A 20,110-nucleotide genomic window follows, 5' to 3' on the forward strand; every position below is an offset into this window, starting at 1 on the left:
ATGTACAAACAAATGTTCGTCGTTTTCTCTTTCTACTCGTCGCAGCCGTGTTGAATAACCACATGAACAACTTTTATCATTAATTTCGTATTATGTTTATTTTAGCATTGAGTTTACCTCCCGACTGTGAGATGAGTAAATGTTAATTAGAATGTTAACTATCAAAATTAGTAAATGAATCTGTACTATTAACGCAAATTAGTTTGCTAATAAGTTGATTATGATGAAATTCTAAGAAAACAACTGTGAATATATTAACTTTGTGATGTTTAGTAATATCACCATAGGTTTCGAGTTTTGAAATGGTTTAAAAATATTAACCGACTATGAACAAATTTGTATTCTGGAAGGATCTTTCACTTGTTCAAATAGACATCGTCGTCACGTCTTTGTCACTCATTACTATGGGTCCTTCAGAGTTTTTGTGTAATGTTACGTTAAATACATACGATATCTCTGAAGAGGTCGCTTAACACGAAACACAAAGGTCTCAGGAATCTATAAATAGCAGAAATTTTATTCAACCCATGCACGTAAATATAGACCTAGTTTCATATAACTTGAAATTGGTTAGAAGATTTCTTGTCATAATTGAAAATAATGCAAATACGCACAGCGCATGTGATGCGATATTGATAAATCACTGTATACAGGTACCTACCTATTACCGTATGTAAATAAATTCATTCGAAGGCCGACGTCTGAAGGGAGGGGCATGTTGGTATGCTGACACAGTGGCCAAAATGTCAAACTGGCAAAATTCGAACAACACTGCTTGGACCTGAATTTCGACTGATATAACACGGTTAGCCAATACATTCTCGGTCCTTTACTGGAAGGATTTTATCGAATAATTCCTGCTCAGCGCCATCTAGCGATAAACAGCTTAACTCAGCTAGTGAAGTTTATAAACCGGTAATTTAATTAGTGTGATTAACATTTCGTTACTTCCGCAAAACAAAATGTTTATGGTTAGATGCAGACTCAATAACATCGGTATTAAAAACAAACCAATTGGTTATTGCATTCATTGTAGGTACAACGGTTTATATATCTATCTTCAAGTCTAAAGTTGTTTCTGAAATGTGGAATTTCTTGTCTTATCATAACTTTGTTATTGATAGGTACTTACTTCAGCGATATTTGATAATAGAACGCGTGTGAGATTGTGATCTATAGTTTTCTGGGATGTTTTAGTTTTAGTCAATTCAACGGATTTTTGTCAGATGAAATATGTACCTAAATCATTTCGAAAAAAGATACTGAATTGGCTAGGTAATGCGTATGCACCCGCTGCTTTATTTAATCAAATAAATTATCGATGTTTTTTCCACTGCTATTGATTCATCGTTATTACAACGCGAACAATGACCAAAGCGTTTAGGATTGTTTATAACTACTTATATGCGGACTATTCAATAATATCAACACACAACTCCGGATAAATACACGTTGAATTTACACCTAACTACTGAGCGATTTAATTTCATCCTTGACATTTGAAGAGCGACGCATGTTGGTTTAAAACGGGTATCTTTAGTTTTTAGGGTTGCAGTTTATATGATTAATTACGTGTTTACGAATATAAGCGTCTACTTATATGCAAGGCAAGAGATTCCACGACTTATGAGTATACAAAAAATAAACATGTTTATTGTTTAAATTTATTTATCCATCACATTAGTCTAACAGAAAGCTCGGCGAGATGTAGGTACTTAGTTCATCTTGCGAGGGATGTGCCTCTGTTTACCTCTATAATAGAGGTATCTATTGGGATATAGTCGTGAGCTGATGTTATATTATATTATATTACCTATATGAATACAATAAAAAATACATTAAGCTTTGATATACACACTGACGCACAGAATTGTTCAAATTCTCGCATCGACTTGCTCGCGACTTGAGTATGAAAAGTGTGTCATACAATTTCACACAAATGATGTTAAAAACTATCAATTTATTCATTTTTTATGAAAGTAAGTATCTGTTTTTCTTGACTTTCTTAATTAAGCTTAAGCAATATACAAATCTTGAAAAAATCGTGATGTTCCGGTAGTCGCGTGTACCAAGGGCCTAGTTTATTTTGTGTCGCGTCGCGTCGCGCTTACATAGCGGCATAGAATAAGGAATAATACTATGAATAGAACGGCAACTCTCCGCCCCCCACCAGCGTCTGAGCTAGGTTTACCTCATCCCCCTCGAACACAGTTTAGTTTAGCTAGACTTAAATCGTATGGCGTCAGACGTCACACACACAGATGCGCGAGTATAATAATGTCAAGTGTTACCTTTACGTTTCCATGCCTTACAGAAGATGTGTTTTAAATAACTAATAGAAATTCGTTAATTTATTCTAGAGTAGCAGCAGTTTGGGCCTTAAGTACCCTGTTTATACGCTTTTAAATTTATTAGAAATATCTTGTTATCATAATGTTAATGTCAGAAGCCATTAATTTCACACAACATATTGTTACATCAGTCGTGATATTGTGATGTTATTTACATACAATGACTCGTAAGTATCTGATTAGTTCCAAGTCTCTCAATTTTTACTTAATACATCATTTTGTATCTTCTAACTTTTATGATTAAATTTTCTTGATACACCCAAGCTCACATAAATATAGAATGCTACTTCAGCATTCCACATTTACACAATCTCTGGCAAAACCAAACTCAAAAACTTTTTTAACTTGTCATTTGCCTTCCCAGATAAAACTCACGTTTACAAATTCCTACCAAGTGAGCAAACAAACCACTAAACACCATGTTTAAGTTTAATCCAGCCTTAACATCAACCTAATAGTAATTCAGTTTCTGTTTTGACATCTAGAATGGTAGAAACCTCTTGTGATTGGTTGAAATTGTCAAGTGCTGTCATTCAATTCATTGTCATTTTAGCCAACCACAAGATAGTATTCTACCTAGCAAAATAGAAACTGAGTTACAGTTACTAACTAAAGGGGCTGGTTGTTCCTTCGGGTTCGAGGGTCAGACTGGCAGTCGCTTCTATAAAAATCGTACCTATCAATTCCACAGTGACAGTGATAAAAATGTACGTGATTGACACGTTTGTTGCCTTACGTCAATCCCATACATTTTGATCACTGTCATGTCCATTGTCATTATTATTTGAAACTTGACTAAGGCACCAGTTGTAATACCAATAATTAATTACAATACTACTACTTACTGGCGTAAGTATGTAGTCGTTACATGAGTCATGTTAGGGGCCTTTGGCGGCTCAATAACAACCCTGACACCAGGGTTGATGAGGTTGGTATTCCACCTCACAACCCACACGATAAGAAGAAGATTACAATTTCTAGTAGCTAGTAATCATCAGCGTATAATATATGAATATGATAATTAATCAATTACGTAATAATATTAATATTACAGTAGCTACGGTCTAGACATAATAATTAAACGGATTATGTTGTGATTGTGTCAAGTGTTTAACTTCACTTATCATTACAATCAGCATACTTAACTCATAATTATAATAGTTTTCATAATCCTATTACCTAAGTAAATATCTTTGGTCTTTGGCGGCTCAATAGTAACCCTGACACGAGGGTTGATGGGGTTGGTAATCCACCTCACAACCCACACGACAGAAGAAGAAGAAGAGAGTAAATATCTAATTGTAATATTGTGTGTCCTTATCTAAAAGGCTCTGTCTCACTAGGACAAAAATGTGGCACGATCGTATGCATTGTAAAACACTATCTCACCCTCTTGTCTTGTTGGTTACGCAACCAACAACACACCTTCCAACCCGAAGGGAAATTCCAACTCAATTAGGTTACTACGACGTCACTACTTACCTCCGAAAACATATTTCACGGCCTCGTTGTCAACCTCATTGATGAGCACATGACAATCGATTTATGTTTTTTTTTAATTTATTTAGTGTGATTTTGAGTTCTTTGTTAGCAAAAGAATTATAATTACGGCTAATAATATCAAGGTTACTTAACCGGGTTAAACTACTCAAGTACATAAGTAATCCTATTATTACTGCACAAGACGAGTATAAAATATATGAGGCTAATTTATTCCTTAGTAAATTACTTTAGCAATTGTTTAAAAGATAGCAATAATTGGGTTTATGTACGTTGCGAATGTACTAATTAATATTATTGAAGTTCCTATAATTGCCTAATGTAAAAAGGGTCGAGGACCTTTAATAGTCGTAAAATTCAAAAGAAGAATGAAACAAGAGAAGAAGAAGATATAGAAGGAGATCCGACATGGATAGACACAAAGTCACACCCTCCGGTGAAGAGAGTGTTGCGCCCAGCAGTGGGAGGTACCTATATTATGTTTTATGTTTAAGCGTCACGTAATGTTAATGAAAAGTTACTGCATTCCATAGTAAAGTAATTTTGGTGCAATTTATGAGTTCGTATAACGCACGTGTTTGATAACGAAGCACGCTGCTCCCCGTCGTGTAAAATAGGTGATTGTGTTAACATGAGTTCCGTTCAATAATGATTTAGCAATAATTATACTCGTTTCTTGAGGGTAGTTAGTACTTATGGATATTTATTTTTTCGTCTTGTAGACAGGTTGCCATCCATAAGGCTGCGTTTCCATCAAAGGCGAGCGAGGATGTGTAGCAAGGGATTTGTTTGTTTAGGAGCAAATAGAAACGATGTACTGGAAGTGCGCTGAGGTTAGGATTAGGAAGCGATAATATATCGGTTCTTGCTACGCAGCTTCGCACATCTTTGATCGAAAACCAGCCTAACTATTGACATACTTACGTTCCACTGACATACCTATGTGTTCCGACCAAATGTCCAATTAACAGTAATTTTCATTTTCCTGTATTTTCTGAACATTCTATATTTAAATTACTTAACATAGCATCACATCTATATCAGAAAGGATAGGCAGAGATATATAGTATATTTAACACACACTAAGGTGGGCAAAGGCGGCCTTATCGCTAAGAGCGATCTCTTCCAGACAACCTTCGGCAAAGGATATGGTACATGTGTACAGCTGCAGTGTAGCGCGCAAAAAAGTAAAATAAAATAATACACACATTTTATATAATAGTATAAATACACAATCATAATAATACATACAAGTGTTATTTAACATTAAACTTCAACTTGTAAACTAAAAGCCACTGTAACAAAAATATAATACTCAATCATCTGTTTGTGATGTTACTCATACCAATAACACAGAGATAACATTATCTCCCTTGTCATTTGTTAAAGAAAATTTTAGGTTATGAATGACATGACTGATAAGACAGAGACAGAATTTTCTAGAAAAGAAATGACGTAAGGAAGCGAATAGGTATCTGGTTTGCAATTAGGTTTAACGACGTCTAACAACGCATAACATAATAGATGCTTACGACTTTGGCTTGTCAGAATTACATCCAACGCAAGATGAACTGAGTACCCGCTTCACCTGAGATTTTTGTTAGACCAATGAGATGGGTGACGAGCCGTATCGCCGTCTAAAATGGCAGAATCATAAAGTTAATAAACAGTTTAGGTCAAACGAACTTATATGTGAAGTTCGACCACTTATATGTTAAGTTAGCAAGATGGTATTTTTCGCGAAAGCCCTTGTAGGCTAAAATACTAACTTGTTAACTTATATCTGAAGAAAGAAGCGATGAAATATAATTCAGTTAGAATGCGTTCAGTAGCATTATCCTAGGCATGACATAAACCAAAACTCAACAGAGGATTGTGTCCGATCTGGCGCTGGGATGATTATCTGTGATTATTTGTGTACGAATACACTACACTAAGTACATAATTCATGTACAGGGTGTTAGTGACATCGAAACGAATATTGAAGGGGATGATTCAGACCATGATTCTGAGTTGATACTAAGTGGAATTTTTCGTCTCCAAATTCATGTTTTTTTTTTTATTATTTTCAATTCTATACTACCACTACCACTAATCCGCACCAAGCGCTTCGCTTCATCCTTCATAATGCGCACAGCCAAGGAATGGAATGGGCTGCCGGCGTCGGTGTTCCCTGACTCTTATAACCTGGGGTCCTTTAAATCACGGGTGAATAGGCATTTTCTGGGTAAGCTCGTTCCAACGTCGATCTCTTCTTCTTGTAGAAGAACGAAGTCAAGAGCAAACCCATCTTAATTAAAAAAAAAAAAAAAATACTTTTACGATGGAAAATTCCACTTGATATTAACTCAGGATAATAAGCTAAATCATCTCTCTTAGTTTTCGTTACGATGTCACTAACACTTGGCCGATAAATTTACCGGCCATGTAGTTAACGCCATCTTAGGCAAATGTACAATGAGTCACGTCAAAAAACATTACCCTCCTCCTCCTTTGTCAGTCGGGTAAAAAAAGAACCAAAAGACTGTGTTACGACTGTGAGTTATCTGACTGTTATTTTTAGACTGCAACTTCTCTTACAGTAAGATACAGTACCTATGGAATAGATGTAGATATATCCAAGAGGTCAAAGTTCGAAGCTAAACTTAGCTAGTGTTATGGTAATGGATAATAACCCACAATAGGAGTCCTTGTTTCGTTGTTCGAGACGTACTGACACAAAGACAAGTACAGCACAACAACAATCATCATACTTAGTTCTAGCACAAATATATATACGATTGTAGATCGAATAAAAATATAAGTTTAAAAATGGTATTAATAAACTAACCTCGGCTTCGAGACTGCTCCCAAGATCATGTCAATTTAAAAGTTCTTATATAAAAACGTGGACTTCAGCATGGTCTTGAGGGCAGTCTCAGCTAAGATTAGTATATTAATACTACTCTAAAACTCGGCTACGGTAAAATCACGCTCCAAAAAGGTATAAAACAACAAATTAGGTATATGTGTATGGTAAATAGATATAGGTGTATGTTGTGTAGCCACTGGTTGCGTGGAAGAAATTGCTGCTTAGCAATAAGGCCGCCGGATTGTACCGTATCTTTCGTCTATGTGTGTAAAACTTGTTTTGTTATGTTGTGTGCAATAAAGTATATTTGTATTGTTTTGTATATTTCTCTGAAATTCTTCTGAATAATGTTGTTTTAAACAAACTCTTGGGACAGATTGGGTTACGTCTTATTTATTAAGATAACGTGGCTGACACGTGTTTCATGTAAGATTTGGAGATAAAATCTATCCAAAACATGTCTGGAGCAGTCATGTTATCAATTCCACGTAACTGTCGAGTAAATACCAGAAAACTCGCAAGTAATAGCTTGTAATATTTACATATCTGTAATGCGCTAATTACGCCCTTTACAATACGAAAAACAAAATGTTTTTGTCCTTACTTTATTTTCTCTAGAAGGCGCCACATATCCTAGAATCACCGGATAATTAATGATAGCTCATGTGTTCTGACAGGTCGTTTAAAAGTGAGGTTGGAAAAGACGTGCCTACACATAACATACATAGCAGTCAAACACATAACCCTCCTTTTTGCTTTGCCGCAGTCGGGTAAAAATACGCAGAATCAGCTGTCCTAATGAGGATCCGGTGGTGGTGTAATAGTTAACACGCTTTCGTCCCGGCTTGACAAGAGCTTCGGATGTAAATCCCATCCAAGTCAGACATTTTCGATTGATTTTTGTCTTTCTGAAATCTAGAGACGCGGGAGCATGTCAAGCCAAGTTCAGCAAGTAATAGACAAGTCAGACCTTCGGCTACAATATATTATCTTAAGTTATAAGAAGAAATTATATTTTACGTTGTTATAAATTTTCAGGACTGACCATTGAACTTGACACCCATTTAAATCTCACGTCTTTTGTCGTTGAAGTCAACAACCAAGGCATAGGTATATATCATAACATTGAACTTGGTTCTCATTTCACATTTATGGTTTTGTCCCACCATAACATATATAACCACCATGAGCGCCCTATCTCACTAGGATGGTTGCGCCTTCAGCGGTAAATTATACGGGATTTGATTGTCAGCAACAAATGTGAGGTGGTGAGGTTCTCTTTATGCATACATTTTGTTGGTGGCGCCACCATGGTGTCCCTTAACTGGATATTTCTACAGCAAATCAATATTTTTGATGAGCCACCATATAATCTGTTTATATGTAAAAGTTCTAGACAAAGACCTCGCTTAGTAATGACCATGGATATTAAAATTACTTAGTTTAAAATCTATTCATCAAACCATGAAATAGTGCATTAAGCCTAAAGTAGAAAGTTGCAACATAAATGGCCAAATATTTTGTGTTTTAGACAACCTACAGCGATTCAGGTCTTTTTAAAATTTCAACAGCTCCCTTATAAGCACGAGCAGAGCAGACTAAATTTGGCGACAGAATTATTCTAATAAGATGCAAATTTTTATGTTGTCAGTGTTGCTACCTTGAAATTAAGAAATATTCTTCTTGGTTTCAAATTAATTAATACTAAAATACTCCTATATATTACATATGTTTCAAAGTAGGGCTGCTGCCTCTGAATGTTTACTTGATATTAAGGTCTTTGGGACTTTATAATACGACATAAATAAATCTACTTAGCTTTGATAGTTACTTGAACAAGGACATTGCAACTGAGAATATGCTTGACTTAAGTTTCATTTCAATCGACGTAGGAACGTAACACTTTATACCTAGCTATTTTATTTATTTAAAAGTTTATTGTACACATAATTTTCTTGGCGAGTGTGCTGTTTTTAACTCATATATATATTAAGTTGTTATTTGTGGAAACCTGTAGTTGGCTTATTGTATAGTTATAACATAATTGATTATTTATTTTGCTGTTGGTTTTCCGAAGAAAGTAAAATAAAACATAAAAGAACAGACTGATATAAAAACAATTAGACTAACACAAGACAGACAAACAGTTCAGTATATTTCTAGTAGAAATCTTTTCCAGCAGACCGGGAAAGAGATTAACTTAAAAACTAAGAGAGGGCAGATAGATATTACTAACAAGACTAAGTATATACAAGAAGAACTACATTTACAAGAAGAAATAAAATCTAGTAAGGTAGAAAATTTACACGTTATTACACTTTTACATACATATCTTCTTAATGCTCAATAGTAAGCCGGACACCATGGTTGATGAGGTTGGTAATCCACCTAAAAACTCACACGATAGAAGAAGGATGCAATCCTTTCTTACTGATATATCTATATACGTTCATGGAATGGCCCCACATGCAAGTAATCAGAAGACAACTTGCAGTCACTTTGATATATCACAATTTAGTGACTTTAAATCCTTACAAGTGATTAATATGACTTGAAAGAAAATTAAGTAGGTACCTAGTTAGCAATTTATTATAAATGAATAGTTTCAATTTCTTAACTATTACTTAATTTAGTGTTTCTATTTGATTAAAGAAACTGAGACTGACACGGATTTAACAGCTTTTATTTTGTGTTTAAGCTACCTTCTCTTCGTCTGCAGCTTTCTACCAGTTTACGACCAAATAATTGACTTAGATTTGCTTCCGATTCCGAATGATGCTACGTGAGCGAGGAACGAGAGAGCCGAATTTACATCTGATAATGTGTTTATTGTTGTTATGTAATGTTGCATCTTCGTTTATTAATTCTCAATAGGTCGGTGCTCCAGTGCTTGAGGTTTGCGATCCGGAGATTTCAGGTTCGAAACCCGGTGGGGACATATCACAAAAATCACTTTATAATCCCTAGTTTGGTTAGGACATTACAGGCTGATTACCCGATGGTCCGGAAGTAAGACGATCTGTGCTTCGAAAGGCACGTTAAGCCCTTGGTCCCGGTTACTAAATACTGATGTAAGTATGTAGTCGTTACATGAGCCATGTGAGGGGCTTTTGGCAGCTCTATAGTGAACCTGACACCGGGGTTGATGACGTTGGTAATCCACCTCACAACCCGCACGATAGAAAAAAGACTAAATTGGCCGAAAAATCAGTTTAACTTCGCTTCCGACCATGTCCAACCCGACTAGACAAGCAAGTCAAATTATGCATTCACTTGTAATATCGTTACATAACTCTTGTAACACAGTAGACTTGAATCGTAGAACTAATAGGGTGTGACGCTTTTTGTTCTAGGTACTTATATTATTTTTTTGCTGTTATGAAGTAGTGTGTAACAGTAATGGTTCGATTGGATACGGATTTAATAGTTCATTTGTTTTTTTTCGTATACCTACTGGAAAAACGCGTGACATTCGTGGGATACTTTACTCTAGATTATTCTGTATTGGCAAATGAGGAAATACAATGCTTTATGGCACACACAAAAGCCGTAAAAACACAGTACCTAATAGCAGTGGAGAAACTAATAAATTGGTAGCATTATAACAATCAAGACCTATAATGTTGTACATTTATAAGTATTCTAAGCTAAACCTAACCTTAATCATGATTATATTACTTATTGTCACATAAACAGCCTCTATACTTCACCACGCTGCACCACTGCGGGTTGGTGGAGGTGCTTTTACGGCTAAGAGACGAGGCCAACTTAACGTGGCTTCCGAAGCTCGGTAGCATTATCATATTACCTGAGTAATTATAGTAGGAGTAGTGTTTAAGTATTTGTTATGTACCCGCATTGGATCAGCGAGGTGGAGAATGCTCCATACTTCCTCCGATATTTTTTTACCGTTGATGGATTTACTCTTGGCCCCAGACTTGCCCGAAGGCATTGACGAGGCCTAAGATTGGAGCAAGCTCGCCCAGAAGGTGCCTGTTCACTCTGGACTTGAAAGCACGCGGGTTATATGCATTCGGATATACAAAAGACGGCAGAGAATTCCACATCTTATTCAATTGTGAGTGGGACATGAACATAGGCTATTTATGTTATGTATGTCTATTTGTTACGTTATATATCTTGAGACGAATACCTATCAAGAATGGTTGCGAATTATTTTACTGGTGATTGTATCAACGTATGAAATATGAAAGTAAAAAATATCATCCCAGTAAAACAAGAAAACGTAACTGAATTTTAATGACGTTAACGATAAAGGCAATTTCATTTCATCAAGATTGATGTAAAAGTGGTAAAAAAATATTAAGACCACCTTTAACATTAACGACTGATGAAAAATATCTCATTTTTTTGAAGTCGGCTATCTTTCTTACTTGTTTCAAATTAAGGACACTCTTCCACCGTGGGGTTGGTGGACTTGACAAAAAACAATTCGGTATGTCATACAAAAAAGTCGTAAGTTATCACCGTTAAACTGATAAGAAGACTACTGTGAATAGGCTCATTTGTTATGTGACCTAACATATTTCTTGTGAATGCAACTGACGCTAGTTCTGACGCTCATCATTGACGTTCAGTGTCGTTCATCATTTTATCTTAGGATAATGATACTCTACTAACTATGGCAGTAAGGTGTCCTTAGATTAGATACTCTGGCCATCCAGAAGCAAAAGGTTCGAGTGTGGTATGTACCCAAGGAACAAGCTTTATTGAAATTACAATAAAAACTGTATCCCAATAGAAATTTGAAGACGAAGTCCATATTAGTAAAATGAAACATAAAATTGCAAATTTATTATAAAAACATGATACTCATTGGCCTCCTTTAATGATCATCATCTCTCTAGCGTTATCCCGTTTTTCTCAGAGCCCACTTACCTAACCTGAAGATTTCACAGGTCCGGTTTTTTACAGAAGCGACTACTTACCTATCTGACCTTCTAACTCGCGAAAGGAAAACCGGCCCAATATATATGTTAGGTCACATACCTCCGAAAATGCATTTTTCGGAAATATGGGTTTCCTCACGATGTTTTCGTTCACAGCTGAGCACGTGATAATCATTTATGATCCAAACATGAATTCGAAAACAAATTCGATTTCATAATCATTGGTTTACGCCTGTGCTGCATTCGAACCTGCGATCTCAAAGTGAGAGGCAAGCGTTTTACCAACTGGGCTACCGGCCTCCTCTAATGATGGAAGTCCAAAAATAGAACCATCTAGCGACGTAATTATGATAACATATTAAGGTTAAAACCGTCAATCAGATCACTTACCAGTTAATGGTGTTTTAACAGTAGTTTAGTTACTGTCATCATCATCATTATCTGATTATCTTACTTAAGCCGGGTTTTCCTCTTAAGCACAGTTGAAATAAAAGGACTAATTCATTGACGAACGGGGTTTTTACACACTACGTTCGAAAAAAAAATACTTAGCAAAAGTTTGGTAATTGTTTAAAAAACATAATGACCACTGAACTGAGTAACACGGGGTCAATACTTACCCTGACACAAGGGTTGCTGAGGTTGGTCATCACCTTCTCCCAACCCATGCGATAGAAGAAGTGTAAGGTCTCACATCCGAGATTTTCCACACTGGCTTGTTCACACTGGCTTGTTCACACTGCTGGGTTGAGAGAAAACATCTTCTTCTGTCGTGTGAGTTGGAGACATCACCAACCCAAATTCAAAGATTTAGAGACCTTCATACACATACATACATAAGCATAACATCTTAATTGGGGCAAGATGAACTAAGTACCCACCGAGCTTTCTGTTGTTGTTGTGTGTTATATACTTTTGTAGCTATTTTCCAATCTATAAGCAAAGACTACGCATAAAAGGGAACGTGCTTCTAAAGAGTTAAAAATAGAAGAAGAGTACCAGCATTCTCCTTCACATATAAAAGTATGCCAATAACCACATTCAATGGACCAAATTGCAAAGGAAGCATATTCAACTCGCTGATGAAATTTCTAGAAGTTCTCTGATCTAGAACTGGATTGGGACCGGTTGTGGTACAATTGTCGTCGCAAATTGTATTAGGAATCATGCGCACTTGACATTGTCAGCTCCTAATTCCACCATTGTGGGGCGAAGTAAATTATTGTAGGCGTAGGTACACGAATTGTGGGTGACTAGACGGTAGATGCGACGCTCTGTGTGGTTCAAGGGCCTTATATCAATCTATGTGATGGTTTTATATATTCGTTACTTCTTCCGAGACAGTTCTGCCTGTCCTTAGTAAATAATGAACTGCGTTCCATTCAATTTTAAAATTTTCAAAATTTTAATTCTTCCTGGTCTTCTGTTTCTTTTCATATACTTTCCTATCTCCTTTGAATTTCAAAGGGTTCATCGTCATACATCTATTATTTTCGATTCCTTTAATAATTTGTGCTTTTATTCGTGCAACGTCACTGTTTCTGATGTACCCATTGATGTATAATACGTTAATACGTATAGTAATGTACCTACGTAAGTAATACTCTGTGCTATCTTGCTTCTATATTATAAAATAATAATTATTATCTTCAATGTATTATTTTTTTCCTTGAAACAATGAACCATTTGCTAATATTTATTACATTCTTTGTTACAATTCAATAATGTACCTACACGTTTACGAGTTGACTTACGTAAGCTCACTAAAAAGGGGAGATTAATTTCTTACGATTTGTACCTCTACTCATATTACCTAATAACAATGTATTTGTGTAAATTAATTACTTAACACATATTAGCATCTGTTCTCATCTCATATAGTGACAGCAACCATAACCGTTCGGAACATTATCGCAGTTTAAAATCTCATTTATTTTATGAAGCAACTTTGTGCAGATTTTTTTGTTAGCATACTGATTGATATGATAAACATTTTAAACATGTACTTAGCAAGGTCGAGATTCGACTCTGCAGTGTAGGTAGGTATTCATAAAATATACTTTTTTGATTGTGGATATCAAAGGAACTTACACAATATTATAAAGAAAGATTTACAAAATTTTGCGATGTGTGTAACTGTTAGCACGAAGAAGTATTTATTGGGAAATTCAGCCATTGGGAGTGAAAGAATTTCTACGCACACGAAGTTACGAGTCATGTCATGCGCAACAGTCTACATAAAACGGAAGAACGAGAACAGTGAAATCCAAATCTAGTTGCGATGGCAATAGGATTAATTTTAACTTGATAATTAACATTCTAGAAGTCCTTGGACCAGCTAAGTGTTTAGGTGGATGTAACAAAAACTTAACGCTAAATCATGTTCGATAAGTTTTTGCTTGAATACAATGTTAAAAAATAAAATTAATTAAGTAGATAATATTGGCCCCGATTCCTGCAGACACCGCCTAATTTTATTTTAGGTTATATCCGTCATTTTCGTATCCGTCGAAAAGAAAAGGGACGGATGATTCACAGCTCTTAATTTTAGGAAGAATGAGTAAATTAATGTGTCGGGTTATTGACTGACGTAAAATTTTTAGACGGTTGGTTTAGATTTGTGCTTAAAATTGACGTGTGTTCCATAAATTTTATGCTTGTCGATTACCCGTCCCTTTCCTTTTCGGCGGATAAAAAAATGACAGATATAACTTAAAATAAAATTAGATGGTATTTACAGGAATTAGCACCATTGTTAACTTAAAAAAAATAATAATAATAAATTATTTGTGTGCTAAATAATTAACTTCACCACAGAAGTCCTGGATTCCACATCGTTTGAGGGGTTTGTTTGGAAACACAAATAATTATTTTATTATAATTAATACTCTTACCTTTACTTTGTTACTTTATATGGAAAAATCCTTCCTTGAAATACATCGTAAGAACATATTTGCGTCTGAAACTTACAGTTGAAATCACTTTAACACGTTCACTGTGTAAGTGAAAATTTGATATCGATCTCTCACGTGAAATGTTATTTTTCGATAAACAAATTGGAACATATTATGTACATAGACACACTATGGCAAGAGAAAACAATCTGAAAGCCTCCCGTCGGAATTTCCCTAGTGCCCCACATATGGGACATGCACGTACGAGTTTTTAATTTATTGCCTCATAATGTGGTTCATACACAGTGAACGTGTTAAGTAAGTCATCGATTAATCATTGAGTAAACAATTAATTCGATGAAACAGAATAATGTGTGCGGTGTGCGTATCACTGAATCGGCTCATGGAATTTTATTTTCCAATAAACTGAGTGGAAGCAGTTAAATGATGGAATTTTACTGCTGTTGTTTGAATACCGTTGGGGACATATCACAAAAATCTAAATAAGTAAGGTAATCCATGCTTCGGGAGGCAAGTAAAGCCGTTGGTCCCGGGTACCTTACTGTTTGATATAAGTACGTAGTCGTTACATTGGCCATGTCAGGAGCCTTCGTCGGCTCAATAATAACCCTGACATCTGAGTTGTCAAGGTTGGTAATCCATCTTTTAATGATTAAGACTGCTGTCGTACAAAGTATTCCGTTAGAGCTACATGGGTACAACTGAAGTAGGTAGTCAACCACTTAACATGTTGTAGGACTAATCAAAAACGTAAACTTCAAACCGCTAAGTTACGGTGCGGGCTATATATAATATAGAGGCTTAGGTACTCAAAATCTTTATAAACTACTTAGAGTCTACTTAACGCCCTCAATTTGTCTATAATAAGGTGAAGAGGTGGATGACCACGTACTTGACGCTGTTGTTCAAAACGACTAGAACAAATAATGTTTACAAACATGATCCAAGCATCACATTTTGTGTTATATATATGCTGTATTAGAGAAGGAAATTGGCTGACATCAGGCCACACCCAATTAAATAGTAACCAATTGAAATAAATTAATTAATCAAACATTTATTATCAAAACAATCTCTCTAAGACCTTTAAGTCAACCGGGTAAACAAACAGAATAATCGCATATAAGTAGTAGAACAGCCTCCGTGGTCTAGTGGTTAGAGCGTTAGGCTCACGATCTGGAGGTGCGGGTTCGATTCCCGACATGACATTGAAAAATCACTTTGTGAGACTGTCGTTTGTTTGGTAAGGACTTTTCAGGCTTGAATCACCTGATTGTCCGAAAAAGTAAGATGATTCCGTGCTTCGGAGGGCACGTTAAGCCGTTGGTCCCGGCTATTTATTTATTTATTTATTTAGTTACACATACAGCAATACATATTAAACTTTTACAGACAACATTATACATAGAAAGAAAGACTTATATGCTTGTCAATTACATGCGTACACAGCATTGAATAATGGCTATTAGCCGAAAAAACACCTCCACCAACCCGCAGTGGAGCAGCGTGGTGGAGTATGCTCCATACCCCCTCCGTGATTGAGGGGAGGCCTGTGCCCAGCAGTGGGAGGTATATAGGCTGTTTATGTTTATGTATGTAAGTAGTAGAACATAAAAGTCAATGTCCTTTGTCAACTTAATAGGCAATTTAGCATGTCTCATTATAAAGTTGATCGAGACACGTGATTCAACTTCAACTCCATGACCCACATCAGACAGCATCAGAACTATTTTAAATTGACCTTTATAATTTTACCAAGCACTGTAAAATGACCTGCCTCTAGCTCCCTAGAGCCAAGAGACAAGTGGGAGACGTTTCACAGCTTTTCTTCTTTGCTGGAGCAAATAAAAGACGTAGAACTCGTTTAGCTGCTTGTTTTCACGGGCACGCTGCAAAAACCAACAAAGTAATTGTGTCCATTCTACTACGATATTTTAGGCAGTTCATCTGCCACCATACGCAAGTCATCATTATCCATCTCAGGATGAATATCAGGACTGATTGCGGGTTGTCCTGAGGTTTTAGATGATTTATTTTAGTTATATTATGTACCTACTGTATAAGTTTAATTTACAACTTGCTGGCAAATTAATCCAGCTATCAAAATTGTAAGTCTTCCAAGACAGATCGGCAAAAATTGTCCTTTCTAACGTGATTGTTGTGAGCGCATACATCGAATATCGCAAGCAAAATCATTACGTGCTGAATTTGTTGAAGACTTGAAAATGCCGGAAAAAAAGCAACATTATGTATAAAAAATAGATATTAAAAAAGAATACTTAATAACACCAAGGCGCCCGTCGTTAACAGTCATGGATAATTGTTATGGGTGATAGGCTGATCCCTTGCCTTTAAGGTTCATCGTATCCATCTCAGGACTTCGTTTCAACAGCGGCTGCAAGTTGCCTTTGATTACTTGTAGCTCTGCTCACCCTTTTATGTATGTATGCTTGCAAGAAAGCGTAAGACAGGCATGTTAGCCGCTTCAATAGTGAACAACGTGTGATGCGTATACGCATTGTTTGAAGTCTTACGTCATTTCGCATCGTTGTTTACTCATTGACTTCATCAAATTATGAGTTTTCAGAATCACAACATATAGATTACGACAGGTTAATTAGTTTCTATTGGAGTAAAGAAAATGTCGATAAAGGAATTATTTTGTCTTCTCCAAAAGGATAGACTATCTACCTATTTAATGTTGGGCTGGTATTCTGTTAGTTTTGTTACTATTATCATGTCTGGTCCCTTCCAAACATTGTGAATTGAATACTGTAATGATGTGATCTCTTCTTGCACATCATCTCCTTATTCCTGTGATAAGGAGGGGTCTCCTTTCATGGTAGTCGGTATTTGGAATTTTGCCCTGCAGGTTATATACGTATAATGCACAAGACGATCTTTTAATATACTATCGCGGGGCTCCGTGTGTCGAAAAGTTTGCGGACGAGTGGAATGCAAAGTTGAAGTATGTTCGGCGTTTAAATGGGGATATGTATGAGAATCTCATCAGTCATCCCGCGATCATGGCACTTGCAACATACATACATACATAAACTGCCTATATACGTCCCACTGCTGGGCACTTGCAACAGTGTCGAAATATCGGGAGTCTCATATCCCCATTTAAACGCGGTAAGAACCCGTTATTATGTGCTTTAATTATGATAATACCCGCGTAAACTTAAAACAATGTATTCGCTCATACTTGTATGGCGAGCGTTTCGTGCTCACTTGGCCCTTCCAACCACTTCTATTCCGTGGTTATGAACATCATAATACTTTTTTTTAATCTATTGTGTATAAGTGTACCTACATAGACCTGTTGAATATCTTAAATCTATATCCTTTGGTCCCGGAAAGAAAAGACCTTGATTTTTAGACTGGTCTTGAGTACAGATGACGTCACAGCCTTTCATTATTAGTCGTTGACAATTTTTGCTTTTGTCTTTAGGTTTGATATTGTACCTATTAAAAATAAAGTAAGTTAATGTTATATAGTCTTATGTTTCAAGGAAGGCAGTTACTAGGAAACAATATAAAGGTAAAATAAGATAAAATAATCTTAAACGGGTCCGTATAATAATTGAGTGTTTATTATTAAACACAACAAGTTTTATTTAAAAATGATATCTTTGTTGCATTCATTTAGGTTTAAAGTCTAATTGCATTGGCACTTGTGTTGGTAAATGAACTGTTCTTATCTGACAGTATAATATATTTATTTTATAAATTGTAATCTATTCGAAATAATATTTATTTAGGTAGGTACGCAAGCGTCATTTGTTACTGAAATGTCACATGTATAGATTTTTGTACTTTATTTGGCTGTACTTATATTTTATATATTTTTTGGAAACAAAAAAAAATACTCTTCAAAGTCGAAAAGGCAATAAGTATACAAAAGGTATTTTCAAGGCACACAGCTTGTTATGACTTATGACATAATTTCCATAATCATGCGCAATAATTTTATTCTTATAAAGAAATAAATAAAATAAATCAAATCAACACCACTAAAAAAACATCTAATAACAAAATCCCAGGCCGCGATATCGCACATTATGAAATTACGAAATATAGCATTGACTAGAACGATACGACTGATTTGACTTATGGTAGGCTTGTAAAACAAGTTTGAATTATGACAAAAAGTCAGGTGGCATTTTGGCCAGGCGGTTACGAAACTCGCTAATACATTAAAGACGGTATCGAAATTCGCGTGGTTTTGACCCCACATATAAAACTAATCATATTTTTTGTGGACTACGTTCGTTCGGGTTAAAGAACTCTTTAACGAAAGTTTTTTTGTTCTATCAGCATTTCTTTTTAGAATTATTTTAAATGATAAATGATCTAGTGTATTTTTATGAAGCGCCATTGGCCGGATGAACATATTTAATTAGCAAAAAAATAGAGATGGCGTTTTTCGAGTGGAGACCAAATACTGCCTATCACCAAACATGGAAAAATGGCTTTTGACAGACAGACAGACCGACAACGGAGACGATTCTATATAGGCTGTTTCCTGCCCTAAGAATGAGTTCATTTATGTAGAACAAAAACATATTTTATAAGTACACTAATCAGTACTTAATTAATACTTTAAAATTATTATAAATACCGCATCCGCATCTGGTGCAATGTTGTACGCAAAAACAGCACATCGCTTAAAAAATACTTTCTCCTCTTTAGTTCATAATTTTGAGCCAAACAAACAAGTGCTCTCAGTAAATATTTACTATTTGATATAATGACGTCATATAATTAGCAAAGTAAATAGAAAATATAAAGTCTTTAATCCTTTGAGGAACTAAACGTCTTGTTATTTTGACTCAGATTATTTTGACTGTTTATAAACTTTTTAATAACACATAAATGAGCGAATATTAGATTTTAATTTCATTTACCAGATTTTGTCTCTTTCTCTGTTGCTTGTGGCCCTGTTCATCCCTTTAGACAAAATGAGACAAAACAAATAATATTCATGACTAGTTAAGAATTGAATAAGTCCTCAGGTTAGGTAAGCGGGACCCTACGAAAACGGGATAACGCGGGGATGTTAAGTTTAGAATCAAATAACGAAGTAAGTTGAGTTTAATAAGTCTCTTCTGGTGTTGCTACATGGAAAAAAATATTAAGTTTTTTGATTAACTAACCTTCACAACCGTGTGTATCAAAACATTAGTACCATATTGGCACAAAGTCACTGTAGTGTTAATGACCCGTATAAACTAATATAGTTGTATAAATAGCAAGGCTTTATGTTGTATGTAACCATGTAATATTTGAACCAATGTCAGCTTGTAAACAGCCTATAAACCTACTGGGCACAGGTTTCCTTCAAAAGCCAAGGAAACGATATGACTAAGGTATACGTATAAGATAGAGTGATCAATTTGACAGCTGTCAGAATGATACATTTTCCTGATATCTCGCTTTCGTACCAAGCTGCAAGTACACTTGCTATTCGTCTGTTACTTTGATTTAAGATATAACTATTACGAAAAAGTATTACCACAGAGACAAGCCAGGACCAGCAGGCCTGGTGACGCAAAATTAGGAGGGTTGACCCCAAGTTAA

The 20,110-nt window shown here is 35.6% G+C and overlaps 2 protein-coding genes across 3 annotated transcripts in view; one reads left to right on the top strand and one right to left on the bottom strand.

Annotated features, from left to right (window-relative positions):
• Nucleotides 1-20,110, bottom strand: part of LOC126369646 (probable GH family 25 lysozyme 3) — a 222,776-nt gene that overhangs the window by 37,429 nt on the left and 165,237 nt on the right. The gene's annotated exons all lie outside the window — the stretch shown is intronic.
• Nucleotides 1-20,110, top strand: part of LOC126369717 (uncharacterized) — a 259,915-nt gene that overhangs the window by 954 nt on the left and 238,851 nt on the right. The window lies entirely within an intron of this gene.

The sequence above is a fragment of the Pectinophora gossypiella genome, chromosome 9 (assembly GCF_024362695.1).
Source record: "Pectinophora gossypiella chromosome 9, ilPecGoss1.1, whole genome shotgun sequence".
Lineage (NCBI taxonomy): Eukaryota > Metazoa > Arthropoda > Insecta > Lepidoptera > Gelechiidae > Pectinophora > Pectinophora gossypiella.